Below are 13,379 nucleotides of genomic sequence, written 5' to 3' on the forward strand. Positions count from 1 at the left end.
AAATGCCAGAACACATACTGAGCAGAAGAACAAATTGTTAATGCATTCATTAAACAAATACACTTCTCCTTCAGTCTTTGGATGGAAATTAATTCCTCTCCTGGAACTTCAACCTGGATGTGTGTTTTGATTGGCAGCTGGAGGTTATGTCTGAATCCCTTTGTTTAGAGCTGAAGTGAGAACTGGCTTGACAGCACTGCAGAGCAGAGTCCAACAGCTTGCTGGGTGTAATCACCCCAGCGTGGTTTCTGATATGCCTCAGCCCTGCTCCAGAAGGACAGATGCCAAGGCCAATGTCACACTGGCCCGTTTACAGTTATGGAGGTTGGCTGTTAATTGTGGCATTTTCAGTCATGAGGACAGGTGATGGCAGTGCTCTGTGAAGGGCACTGAGAAGCGGCGAGACAGCGGTTCATGGAAGGTGAGTTCAATGGTAGCTGCAAGAACAAGAGCAAGGAGCTTGCTAAATCCTACCAGCAGTTTGTGGGCTTTCTCATTGGCTTGTGGCCCAGCTAGAGGCAAAACCCTGGGCGAGCTGAATCTTTTGTGATACTTACGTTTATTTCATCTTCCATTGCCAGAGCCATAGGAGAGCAGGATTCCTCTTTATCCTAGAAATAAATTGCCCTTAGACCCAGGCAGATGCATAACCCCATGCACAAGGAGTTGCAGGACCTCTCTGCCGCACCAGTGCCTGCAGCATTGGAGGAAGCAGCTCCCAGGTCCACCAGACCCAGCATTTCCCACAGGACCAGGCCGGCCTCTGGCTGCCAGCTTGGGCTAGTGATGTTTGTAGGACATGTAACTGCACTCCCCCATGATATGGGTGCATTACTAGTCCATGAGCATGCGTTAATGAACCTTTTAGCTGAGAGTAGAGAGAGGGAGAAAGAAAGAGGATGAATGAGCCAGGAAAGAGAGAATGACTGCGGATTCAGTTAGTTAATAAAGGGATTGCAGAAAGCAAGGTGAAGAGACAGTGGTAATTTTATGCACTGCCAGTCAGGGCCATTTGTCCTGGGAGAAGCTCCAATTTCTCTCTGAGCTGTTCTTTTTCTTCAGCAATGAGGCTGTGAAGGGGAAAAAAAACCTGATTAAAATCAGCACCCAAACTGACAAGGAAAAAACCCATTTTAATCTCTGCATCTGTAGATGTAACTTCTCCCAAATAAGTGAAACAAAGGGGAATTTAGAGTATTGGCCAGTCATACAGAGCAAAGGCTGAAATCATCCAGACTTTGATAACAGTCTTGTCATATCCCAGTCTTAACCACAACAGAAATCCAGATTTCATCTTTACAACTATTAATTTCCACTCATCTACATATCTATCCACTCTGCCCTCATTCATTCCCCATTCATTCATGACCATTTAAGAGCAAGCCTCCTTTAAAACCCTCATTAGCACTGTAAGTTTGATGCCTTATCTCTATAGCTGGTTCAAATCTTCTTCCTATTATTAAATATTTCTAATGCTGGATCAAAACTCATAATCCCTGCCCTAGCCTGAGCAGAACCCAGAGGAAGACAAGTTTGCTCCTCTGGCAGCGCCACGCACTGGGCCTCTATTGCTTTTAAACTAACCTTTTAGCAGATCTGTCAGCATCAAGGAGGAGTGAGATATACCTGATGATGTTGCATAGAGCTTCAGTTTCTGACTCAGGAGGAAAGAAAGTTGTTTGGGGAAGACAACTAGGAAGTGCATTCCTGTGTTTAAAAGAAGGCATGGATTTTCCCCTGCAGCCAAGGGGAACTCATGGTGAAAAAGCTGGTTATACTTTAAGACCACAGGATGGGGGCATAAACAGGAAAGTGTAAGTATTAAATTCTGAATGAATGGTGTGTTTGGAAGGGGATGGATGAGACAGTTTTGCAGCATGTCTCTGGGCAGGTAGCTGTGTTTGCCTATAAATTCCACTTCACTACAAACCATTCTCTGCAAGTTGGTGCAGTGTCTGGGCTCCTGAGCAGTTAGTGCACATCCGGGTCATGCTTTTGTCATCAACAGAGATGCTCTGACCAACCGTGGCAGTGGCTTAGTACAAGGATGAGTGGGATTGAACACATGAAGCACTATTTGTGCATCTGCATGTAGATGCAAACTGCTAGTATAGAAGACTTTCTGCTGCAGAAGGCAATTGTCTTGTTTTATCCTGCCCTGTCCTGCCCATCCACAGCTTGGCCAAAGGAAAGTTAAGGCCTGCTCAGAGCAGACGTCAGCTAAGGCCGTAAATATGAGAACTCAGGGCTGTTAGAGAAGCTTTCAGGGCTTGTCTCCAAGGGAACACACAGAAAGGTTCAGGAGCAAAACCAGTGCATTTCTTAAAGAGAATTAAATCTGATGGAGTTGCCCCTAAGCACAGTGTCTTACACAAAAGGCTGAGAGTGTTCATATGTCTGTTTAACCTCTTTAAACTTTCCTGCCTTTACCCCTTTAACTGAGTGAGCACGAGCGCCTTGCCCTTGTCTTGATGACTTGAGTGCAAAAAGGTGTGTGGGATTTTTTCTACTGAGGCATCAATAGTGTGTGCCCGTTCCTCAGGTGCACAGAGGATATAAACCACTCATCAGAGAGTCAAGGTTTTTTCATTTTTGTGTTATTACTTTCAGAGATGAGATGTGTGGGTTCTGGGAAACGAAGGCAAGTGGCCTCGCTGAGTTTCATTATAAAGGAATATACTGTGGAGGTTAATGTGAGGAGTAGTGTTGGGGCTCAGTGGAATAAGGTGGTTTGTGTGATGTAGCTCAAGCTTGAGGGGACTTTGAGTTCCCAGCTGTCCTACTCTTTTACTAACGGTGGTCTTCTTTAGCTGAGGCTGTAGTTCAGCACAGTTCAGTTCTGGCACAGAGGCCCTGCTCCAGCAGATGTGATCACATTACAAGGAATTATCAGGTGGTCGCACCTGGCTTAGAGAGCTCCAAGAAGGCACAGATGTGCAAAAGGGAAGGCAAAGAACTGGTGGTTTATGAAATTAAAAAGTTCATGGGTGCCAAATCCACATGCTAGAGAGAAACTGAGAGATGGAAGAAGTCTCAGCAACATTTTATCAGGAGGTAAGACAAGGAGATTGGAGTTGAAAGCACTGTAGGGCCTGATGTGCTATCTCTTCTCTGCACCTTGGCTGCAATTTCTGCCATTAGGGTTTTTTTAGGCACCTTGGATGAGAAATATTTTATATGTATTCTGTGGGTTCTGCTCGCAGGGGCCTTAGTATGCATAAGGCAGAAAGCCTGTCTGGAGGGATCAGATCAAGAGTCCCTTGTACCCTACTACCAACAAAGACAGAAGAGGGAAAAGGACAAAAAATTGTAGCAGGGACTTCGGGCATAGGAAGGTCAAATCTTGAAGCTTAAGCTGCTTGTGGATGCTCTCAGAGAGAACTGGGAGGGCCTGGCACAGGAGTTTTGCAAGAGGAGCAAGCTAGACCTCATCTGTGCCATGGTGTCTGGGCCTCGAGAAATGGAAAGCTGACCTGCTGCTGTGGCCAGCAAGATTTGACTGACCTCCGAGAACAGAGCAGGGCAGGACAGCCTAGAGATTACAGTGGTAGATGAGGTGTCACAGGTGCTGTGTTCTCCACACATTGCCCAAATGGCGGCTGCCTGGCAAAAGGCCTTTTTTAAACAGCAGAAGAGGTTTACTGGGAGATCTGCTTCTGCGAGCACTGCCATAGAGGGGAACAGAGCCTCTCGCCTTTGTGAATGGCAACTGACTTGACATTCCGAGCATCTTTGTGGACATGGACAGTAAGTTCTCCCATGCACTGCCCCCTAAGCCTGGTATGCTGGCAAACAGAACTGATATTTGCATTGTAAATGTTATTGGGTTGTACAGTTGCCATTTGAAAGGGATCTGGGCAGTACCTGGCTGGCATACTGCTGCTGCTTTGATGTAAGAGAGGTTATGCAGGGGCACAAAGCAGGACTTTTGTTGTGTGAAATGCCTGCTGGACAGGAGCGTGTGGAGCAGGGAAGGGGAAGTCAGTATCCCTCTGGAATATGAGACCTTGCTCTTTCTGAAAGAAGGGGAGAAAATGCTTAGACAGACTTCTTGCAAAGCTGGTGCTTAGGAGACTCTTGCTTTCTGTTGCAGCTGCAAGGGAGAGGGAGGACTTAACAGCAGCTCTGCAATTAGCTGAGCAGGAAGTTGGTGGAATCAAACAGGTCTACGCAATGCAGTGAGTGCCTGTGGTCAGTCCGGGTATACCAGCAGATCGGGAGACCTGTTGGGCCAGAGCTCAGCTGGTATCAGTGTAGAAAAGTCTGAAGAGGTCAAAGGCCTTAAATATGCTGCCAGAGAGACTCAGATTTTACTTTCCATATTATAAAGGCAGGGCAGTTTGCTGGTTTTACCTTGAGAGCATGCTGCCAATTGAAAGCTATATCTCAGGAGAGTGGATCAGATTCTACTTTGCTTTCAGTCTACTGTCTCATCTCCACTCTTTCCTCAAAGGAAAAATCTCCATTCTCCATTGAAGGCTGGAAACCTTGATACCACTGGGCACTAGTGCATTGTCAGATGCTGGTTGCAAACGCAATGTAGGTCTGGTCCTGTAGATGCTGGTGCTGACTGGAGATGCTTAGTAATAATATCACGACTTGCTGGCAGTGGCACAACAGGAAATTGGAGTAGTAAAATATTTCCCTCCTCACTGCATCGCATTTACATGTTTATAAAGGAGGTTTTTAAGACCCTAATGAGAAGGAATGCTCATTGCTGGGAGATGATGATTAAAGCTGCGATGTGATTGCAGACAGTAACAAAAGGATGTTAATTACATCAAAGAAACCAGGAGGGCAGTGCAGCTGGAGTGGCTGCTGCTTGCCGCCCTGTGATTGGGGCTGACCTTGTCCCCCTGATCCCGGCACAGATGTGGTCACCCACAGATTCCAGACCTCAGTGAAAAGCAGCTGAGATGGAGCTATGGGTAGATAAGGACAAAGCAAAGGAAAAAGCCACAGACAAACAAAACTACTTCTTCCAGCTGCTATAGGAGGATGGAGCTGGATTTGTGCATGGAAAATTGCCTGCTTGTGCTGGGGAGACAGGCAAAGCTGGCCTCTGCCTGCCTGTGGGGGAAGTAAGGAACATTCAGAGCAAGAATAAAAACAGTCAGGAGAGGCAAAAAGAGGGGAAAGGCCCAGGAGACATGGCTGAGAGCTCAGCCTGTTCGGCGAGGTGGGCCAGGTAGTGAATTTATGGGGTGCAGATTAATGAGCTTCTGTTGGGTGCATATAAATCAGAGCCAGCCTTTGAAGCTATGTAGAGCATGCTGTGGCTGTTTCTTCTTTGCTAGCCAAGTTCTCTCCAAATTCTGATTTCTGCTACGTTGCTGGTGGAGCAATGCCCCAGGGGAGGTATCTCCATGTATGGAAATCTCCATCTGCCTTTCTGTAAGAATACAGGGCATAGTGCTGTTCTAGAAAAGGTGTTTGAGGAGATGTACACTTGGTGACAGAAGAGAGATAGAAAGAAAGGGATAAAGGAAAGTGCATGCATATATTTCAGCATAAGTAAAAATAGCAGAGAAAAGAGTGAATTAATGGAAGGAGGCATGAATTTGTGAAAGAATAAATGAGAAAGATGTCTTTAGCAACTGCATAGGGCCTAATTTAAGCAGAATAATCCAGATATTTTCTCTTTAAATAAGTAAATCAGCAGAGCCCAAAGTGTTTGAGTTGGTCCTAGTCAAAGCCTCAGTATCAAACTTTCATCTATTCTTGATGGAGCAATTAAAGGGAGGGATAGAGGCTCTGAAATGTAGCCCAAAGGAGCAGACTGAATATTTAATACTGTTCCAGGCTTTGAAAGTCCCAGCAAACCAGTGGAAGGAGGCAACTCATGACAGTTTTATTTTAATAAGGAAACGGAGGGAGAAATCCAGCCAGCACATGTTCTCGAGAGAGGTAAGGCAGCGCAAGCACTGGCAGCAGTGTTACTCCAAGCTGTGGCTGGGACCATAAGAACCTGTAAGTGAAGGATGAGGGGGATGTGCTGACAGCCACAGAGCCTTTCTTGCAGAGCAAAAAGGAAGCAGGTAGGATTACATTGTGATGCTTTTAGTCAAGTTTGACTAGTGCCTTTCTAGTGGAGTCAGGGCTCCCTCTAAAAATCAGAGGGGGAGAAACAAAGCATCAGACCTTGTAGGCAGGCTTCCTGCTCACAGACATCGTAGCAGTGCTATGACCAGAGCAGGGGAGGGGAAAAGTATAATCAGTGTGGCTGCTCGTATGCCTTTATCCTCAGAAAGTGAGTCTGATTTGGCCTGGTCCCTGTGAAAGCAATTAAACCTGCCAGTGTGGGGCAGTCAGAGCCTCCTGAAGCAGTAATCCTTCCTCATTCATGCCTGATTTATACAGTCTCTTTGCATCAGCACAAATTGTAGCACCAGTGCAAAATAACGAAGAACCAGCCTAAAAGGCTGGATGAAGCCACTGTAATACTGTCTGCTATGCATCATCCATGCAGAGAAATTTTGCCTTGAAACTGGTGGAAGAATGGATCCCCTTCATTCTTGCTGTCAGGCAAATGCTAGCTGGGTAGGAAACAAGCAGCACCCTTCCAGACTGTCTTCTTGGGTATGTTGTAATAACATTTCCCCAAGGGTATTCAGTGGAGAGGGAAGCAGATCTTCTTACCTCTCCTGTCCTATCCCAATATGAGTGCTGGGAGGGGGGAGCTGGGGTTTCTGTTTGTGCAGTACTGGATGACTCTGAGCAGTGACTGATGGCAGGCTAAGGAGCACGCTGGCCATGGGCTCTGCTCCCCTTCAGTGAAAGCATCCCCCTTCGGAGGCAGCAGAAATGGTACCTTGCCTCCCCGGGGAGGCTGTTTATGGAGCTATGGGTTTGGGGTGCTCTGCTCTCTTACACCAGGCGAAAGCCCTTCCCAGCCCGGCAGGTGCCTGTTGTAGTGAAAGAAGTGTCATTAGTGCCAGTGAGTCTTGGGAATGAATGACTGAGACTGAATCAATGAGAGGTTTTAGTCCTTGCACAAAGCCTAATTTAGAGAAAACGGTTTGGTTCAGCCTAATGTGCATGAATATCCCAGGGTCATTCCACCCCTATTCCTGTTTGCTGCAGGCAAGACACTGCCTTGCGCTTGGCAAAGAAGTCGCCCTGCCTGTGATCACAGCCTGTGCTGTGTGTGATCTGAGATTGGGCCCTGATACACCCGGAGGGGAGCCGAGCAGGGCAGCTCAGCACTGAAAGAAGCTTCAGGTCAAACTGTGTCCTGTGTCTTGATGCTGCTGTTTTGGTGGTGAATGTTTTGAGTTTTACAAGCGTCTCCCCTGTTTTGCTGGTGGAAGGCATTTCTTTACCCCTGTCCAGTGATACGTGTCATCTTCATGGGACTGATGGGCACTGGCCACTACTGCAGCTCTGGGTGCTAGAGAGATTGCCTGACATCTGTGACATGCTTGGGACTCTCTGAGACTGTTTCTGTAGTGCTAAAGGAATAACAAAATACCTTAGGGCTTCTTCCCCACTGCTGAGTGCAACCTCTGATCAGCAGCTGTGTCCATCTGGGAGGAGGGGAAAGCGAGAGCTTGTGTGGGAGGAGACCAGAGCTGGTGAGTTAGCATGCAGGTTAGCTCAGCTGCCAGAGCTAAAGCAACTCATTAAAGGGATTAGCCATCATCCCTGACTGGATTTAGAATGGTGACTGTTGTTGTCAATAAGTAATCCTGTCTCCAATGTCTCTAATGGGCTTTGGAAAGACAGAGAAGAGAGGAAGGGTGGGAGGGAAGGAGGGACAGTAAGAAATGAGAAGGAGAAATTAAGGGAAGTGCTGGAGGCAAGGAAAAAGTCATCTCAGAGAGGATGGCTTGCTGGCTAGCTAAGGAGCAAACTCTATTCCTGCTCTCTGGACTGGAGAGCTGGTGAGGATCCAAGAGAGGATCAGTTTGGAAGTTACTGGAACCTGCTACTGTTCCACTAGTTTCTCCCTCCCCAGAGCTGGATATGCTGAACTGCTGCAAAGGATGGTGTTGAAAAAGCAAGCTCTGGCACAGGACCCCACTTTGACACACTGTAAAGAGCTTGCAACCATCCAAGTTAGGCTTGTTGGAAGAGGATTGTGCTGTGCAGTAACTAGGGGATTGAAGTCTGATTAGCTCTGACACAGTTGCTTATAACCTTTTCATTAGAAAATTATGTTTAATAGAAATTGTTCTGACACGTCTCAGCAGTGTTTTCTCCTAATTCATTACAGACTCGCACGGTGGGAAGGGAGGGGAGATAAATGGAAAGGTATCTGTTCAGACAGTTTCTGTTTGGTGGCAATATTTTTGCTAATCAGGCTGTGGTGTGAAGTGACTGGAGAACAGGAGGCGGTAGCGGGGGTGGAAGAAGCAGGAGCACAAAAGAGAAATGTTAGTGAGAATGGTTTCCTGGAACCCTGACGAAGAGGAGGAGAAATCAACCCAATGCATACAGCAGGGAAATGTAAAACAGTTGGTGGATACAAAAACCGGACAGACAAGGAAGGAGGAGGTGCTGCTGCAGCAGCACAAGAGCTTGTGCTTGTTTCACAAGGGTGGTTGGTGCCAACAGCAACTGCTATACTTGGGGACCTAAACCCCAAGCGAGCATCCCCAAGAAACTGCCTGCTGATCTTCCTACCTGTGTCCAGCCTTCCACTCACAATTGCTGTATGTTCATCTGCGCGTCCACCTGCTTGCTTCTGTTTCTTCTAGTTACATATTTATCTATTCATCGGTCTACAATATCCATACATTTCTTGTTTATCTGCTCACCTATTTGATAACTTGTCTGTCTATTCCTCTGTCTGTAATATCCATCCAAACAGGAGATGAGGACATCTTTCTGTTGTGAATTAGGATCCAATGTTACTCTTCCCTGTGAAAAATATTTTTTTGAAAGAAACATTCTTTTGGTCCAGCTGCAATATTTCTTTTCAATTGTGCCTTGAAATGATAATAGTATAAAAGCCATGTTCTGACATGGCAGGTCTTAAAATGAAAAATGAAGGTGTTCCTTTCTAACAGTGTCAAAACTATGTTTCTGCTTTATCGAAATGCATCTCTACCCATTTTTTAAACAAAATTTCTCCCCAATTGATGGATTTATGGGTGTTGGAGGACAAAGCAGCAGAGCAAGCATGTAAAATGTCTCCCATGTCCTCATCTGCATGATACAGCCTAGTATCGAGAAGCAAAGGCACGTGTACAGCTTACACTTTGGTGTGAAGGATGTGTGTGTGGATCCTTATGTGTCCAGTGTAAAATGCCACTCCAGGTAAGTGCTACATGGGACAGTACCTGGTATGTCTGTATGTTTTGGGTTTCATAGAGGGTAGGAGAGATAAGAATTGGCAGAGAGTTTGAGTTGGTGGCAGCAGTGACAATGCATTTGTCAAATTAATAACGCAAGGTGCTGCTGTGTCACGATTTGCATTAACTGACTTCAAGCACAGTAGAAACTAAGTTACTCCTATAGTCAGTGGAGAGAGAGGCAGTTGTGTCCTGTTTTTGCTGTTAATGCAGAAACAACTTGATTAGACTAAGCATACTCTTCAGCCCTGTAATGTTAAAATCACCCCCTGGCCCCCATCTTTCTCATGGGCTGCCTTGAACATCTCGGCCAACAGCAGGCTTTCGCAAGTTCATTGCAGCTTCTTGGAGAGGCCATGCAATTTGGTGAAGAGTGCTGGCAGCTAATTCTGTTGCCCTCTTTTCCCTGATGCCATGTATGACACAGAGCAAATCGTGTCATCTCAGCCTCTATTTCCATATCTGTATGTCAGAAGGGAATACCATGTGTGGGAACATAAGGAATAATAGTTATTTGCACAGCTCTTTGAGATCCTTAAAGAGAAAACCCTGGAGAGATCTAAAGTATTATTATAAGGGCTGTAAATTCTTTTCAGGCAGTTAAAGGGATAATAAATTCATTGCCCAGGAGATCTGGTTGTATAAGTTCAGTGCAGAATGTGGTAAAAAGGTAAGACTGATGGAGACCGGGAGCTTTTAAAGATTGATACTGAGCAAAAGGGCAATATAGCCAGGATTATCAAGTTGAGGGTTATCTTGGTTCTGGGTTACAGTCAGTGGGATTGAAGGGGAGTCTGAGAAGGGTCAGTGTGTTCGTGCATGTCTTTAGGACGGGAATGGTCTGTGCTGTGTGTTAGCCCTGGGGTCTGAGTCTCAGTTCACTCCCTGAAGACGGGGTTTTGCAGCTTAGAAGGGGGGCGGATAGGTGCCTGGACAACTAGGAACAATAGCATGGGGCACTTATTTATCTTGTTAACAGAGCTACGTTCAGCAATTCTTCCCTAGGTAGCACTAAAAGAAGGGAGCACTTGAAGAAGCTTTTTCTTTCTAGCAAAAGGGTATGAACAGAGCCTACAAATTTTTTGTTGGTTCAAGCAGCCCTTTCTGTAAAACACTATATGTGTCTGGAGGTTGAGATTATGCTATTCCCCTAGCAGTCTGTAGTATTTAATCACATTGTAGTCAGGTATTTGGGGCTAATTTCTCATTTCAATTTCTTTGGCTTCATCTTGCAGTCATTGGGTTATTCTTATGTATTTTTTGGCAGATTAACTAGGCCTTTAATACCTTCTGTTGTCTCCCCACAAAGGTTTTTATCTGTTCTAGTCAAGCCTCTTCTCAATCTCTGTTTGATATACTAAACGGATTGAGCTCTTTATGTTGCTCTCCAGGGAGCAATATATCAGTGCTCTCAGCATGCTTTGCATCCACCTTTGGTCTTCACCAGGGAAAGCAGTTGTCCAGACACCAGCCCCGCTTCAGCGAATGCCTGCTGTACGGACGCTTGCTGGCCTGTGCGTTTTCCCAGTCAGGTAATTTATGAGGCTCCAGATTTGCAGCATCCTTTGGAGAGCAGGGCAGGAAGCAGTGTTTGGTCACTCTCATTGGAGCTGTATCCAGTGGAGGAATTGCCTCTCTGCTCCACTGCTGCTTGTGCAGCCGGGAGCTGTCGGCACCAGCCGCTGAGTTACTCGGCTGCCTCCAGACCCTGCTTGCTCTGGAGCTGCAGGCACTCTGTCCCTTGTCCTGTGAGGCTGGAACAGGCCCAGCTTCCTGAGTGATCCAGATCTCTCCCTGTGCGATTTTCCCCTTTTATTGTTGTATACCTCTCCTTAGATCTTTTGGCTCTCTGCAGATTTCATTGGTGTTAATTTAATTCTGCATATCAAGATTATTGAGGAAAATTGAGTCCAAGCCTAGAAATGTGTTAGAAGCACCACTTGTGCCTCTGCCTTGTTCAGTGATACTTCCCCATTGACAACCCCTTTCTGACAAACTGCCAGAGAGCTGATTTTGCATCCATTTAACACATGCTTTACTGATATCTTATAGCGCTAATTTTTTAATCAGAAATTTGCGAGATACAAGTCAAACGTCTTACAACAGCTAAATATATTACATCTTTGCAGCTACCCTTATCAACCAAACTTGTAATCTCATCAAAGAATGAAATCATATTTGTCTGACAAGACCTATTTTCCATAAAACCATGTTGACTGATATTAATTATATTTCTGTCCTTTAATTCTTTATCAATTGAATCATATATCAACTTTTCTGATTACTTTGTCAGGCACAAATATTAAGTTGACTGGCCTAGATTCTCTGGTTCAGTCTTGTGGCAGTTGTAAAATACAGACACCAGGTTTACATTTTTGTTCTGTGATTTCCTTCCTTTTCCAAGGAACCGGACAGGTGTGAGCTCTAATGCATAGGAGAGAGTGGCTGGGGGAGAAAAGACAGCAACCACTTTGTACAAATGTAGGAGGTGGAGGAAAAAGCATATCTCTCCCTTTGGCTATTTGCTGTTGACTTCCCTTTGCCCTTTTTACCCCATAGCTGGCATGTCTTACCCAGAGTGTATGCTTGCAGCTTAGTGTATCTGCAACATTGATCTTGGCAAGACTAATACCTGAGGAAGTGTTGAAAGGGCATCCCAGGAAACTACCTGAGGTGGGAACTGATGCAGAACTGGGTTTAGCTGGTTGGCCCTATTTAGGTTGGGAAGCCCAGGTCTTCTGTGTAATGGAAGCACTCAAGGACCCACTGCAAACACTTCTGACCTATGAATTGTGTAGCATCTTTGAGATCTGCTTCGGACATTCCTAACCTGTTCACAAATGACTTTGCACAAAGATTCTTTTGACCCAAATATACCGCTCTACTACTAGATCTCTTTCACAGCCTCTAACACAGTTGACACTGGCCCAGTAATGCACTTACATTCAATGACCCTGATGATAAGCTGTACAAAAAGTTGTAGCTTGACTTTTCTTGCCACCTCTGATGGCCAGGGACTGGCTGGAGTGGAAATGGTACCCAGTATGAAATAAATATTCCTGTCACCTTGGTGTTGCACTTGGTTGGCCTGGTGTGCCGTACTGACCCCTCCGGACTGGGCAGCGTGAAACTAAGTGATGGCATTGCCTTCCTGCATCGCAGGAGACAGTGTGAGGCTGTGGAGCGGGGATGGCTCTATCTACCCTCAGCCAGCAGGAGGAGGTGGTGGGCCAGGCAACCACACAGGAAGCCCAGTGTTTTGGGACTTGCTTTTGACTCTGGAATGGAACAAAGTGGTTTTCCTTTCTTGGCTGCACCATTTTTTTTCCCATTTCCATGCAGATGAATGTTCCTGAATCTCCCCAAAGAGTACACCAGCCCCAAAAACACTTGTTCATGCTTTGAGACCAGATTTATCAGCAGCTGGGCTTGCTCCTACTGAAGACACAGGAGAAAAATTCTTTGAGAGGTCTTTCTGCTTCAGGGCACAGCAGAGTGCTATGAAACTGGCATGAAGGAGTAGCTACAACCACCCTGTAGCATTAGCAAGCTTGTAGGAATGATCAGTCCTTGGAGCACACTGCCTCAAGATATGAAGTGCGGTGAAATACTGACTAAGACTTATGCAAAGCTACCTGGTTTTGGAGGTAATGAGCACTTCCAGCAGGTATGCTAGATCTTATTGTGTGTGTCCATCCACTTGACAAATTATTTCCATCCTAGTTTCATGCTGCAAAGTTGCAAATTATTGCTTATTTGGCAAGAGGGCCAGTATTTATAAAGTGGGGAAAATTCTGTGGTTTTGTGTAAAGCAGCTAGTACCTTTCCCTGGGAGGAGCCATGTTACTGGACTGCTCTCATTCAGTGTCAGTCCCTGCTGTAGTGTTTCTCCTGTGAGTTTCTAGACATTGGAAGCAATTAGGTATCTCCTACTGCCTAACAGTGTTAGATTTTTTTTTTAACCTCTCCAGATAAGAACTAACATAGCATTTTACAACTGTATATCTGAAATTAGTAGCAGCTTAATTTCCCTCTGCTGGATCACTCAGAGGTATAATTGTGCAGAGAAAAGAGTATTAAAAT

This window comes from Opisthocomus hoazin, chromosome 24 (assembly GCF_030867145.1).
Source record: "Opisthocomus hoazin isolate bOpiHoa1 chromosome 24, bOpiHoa1.hap1, whole genome shotgun sequence".
In the NCBI taxonomy this organism is placed as follows: domain Eukaryota; kingdom Metazoa; phylum Chordata; class Aves; order Opisthocomiformes; family Opisthocomidae; genus Opisthocomus; species Opisthocomus hoazin.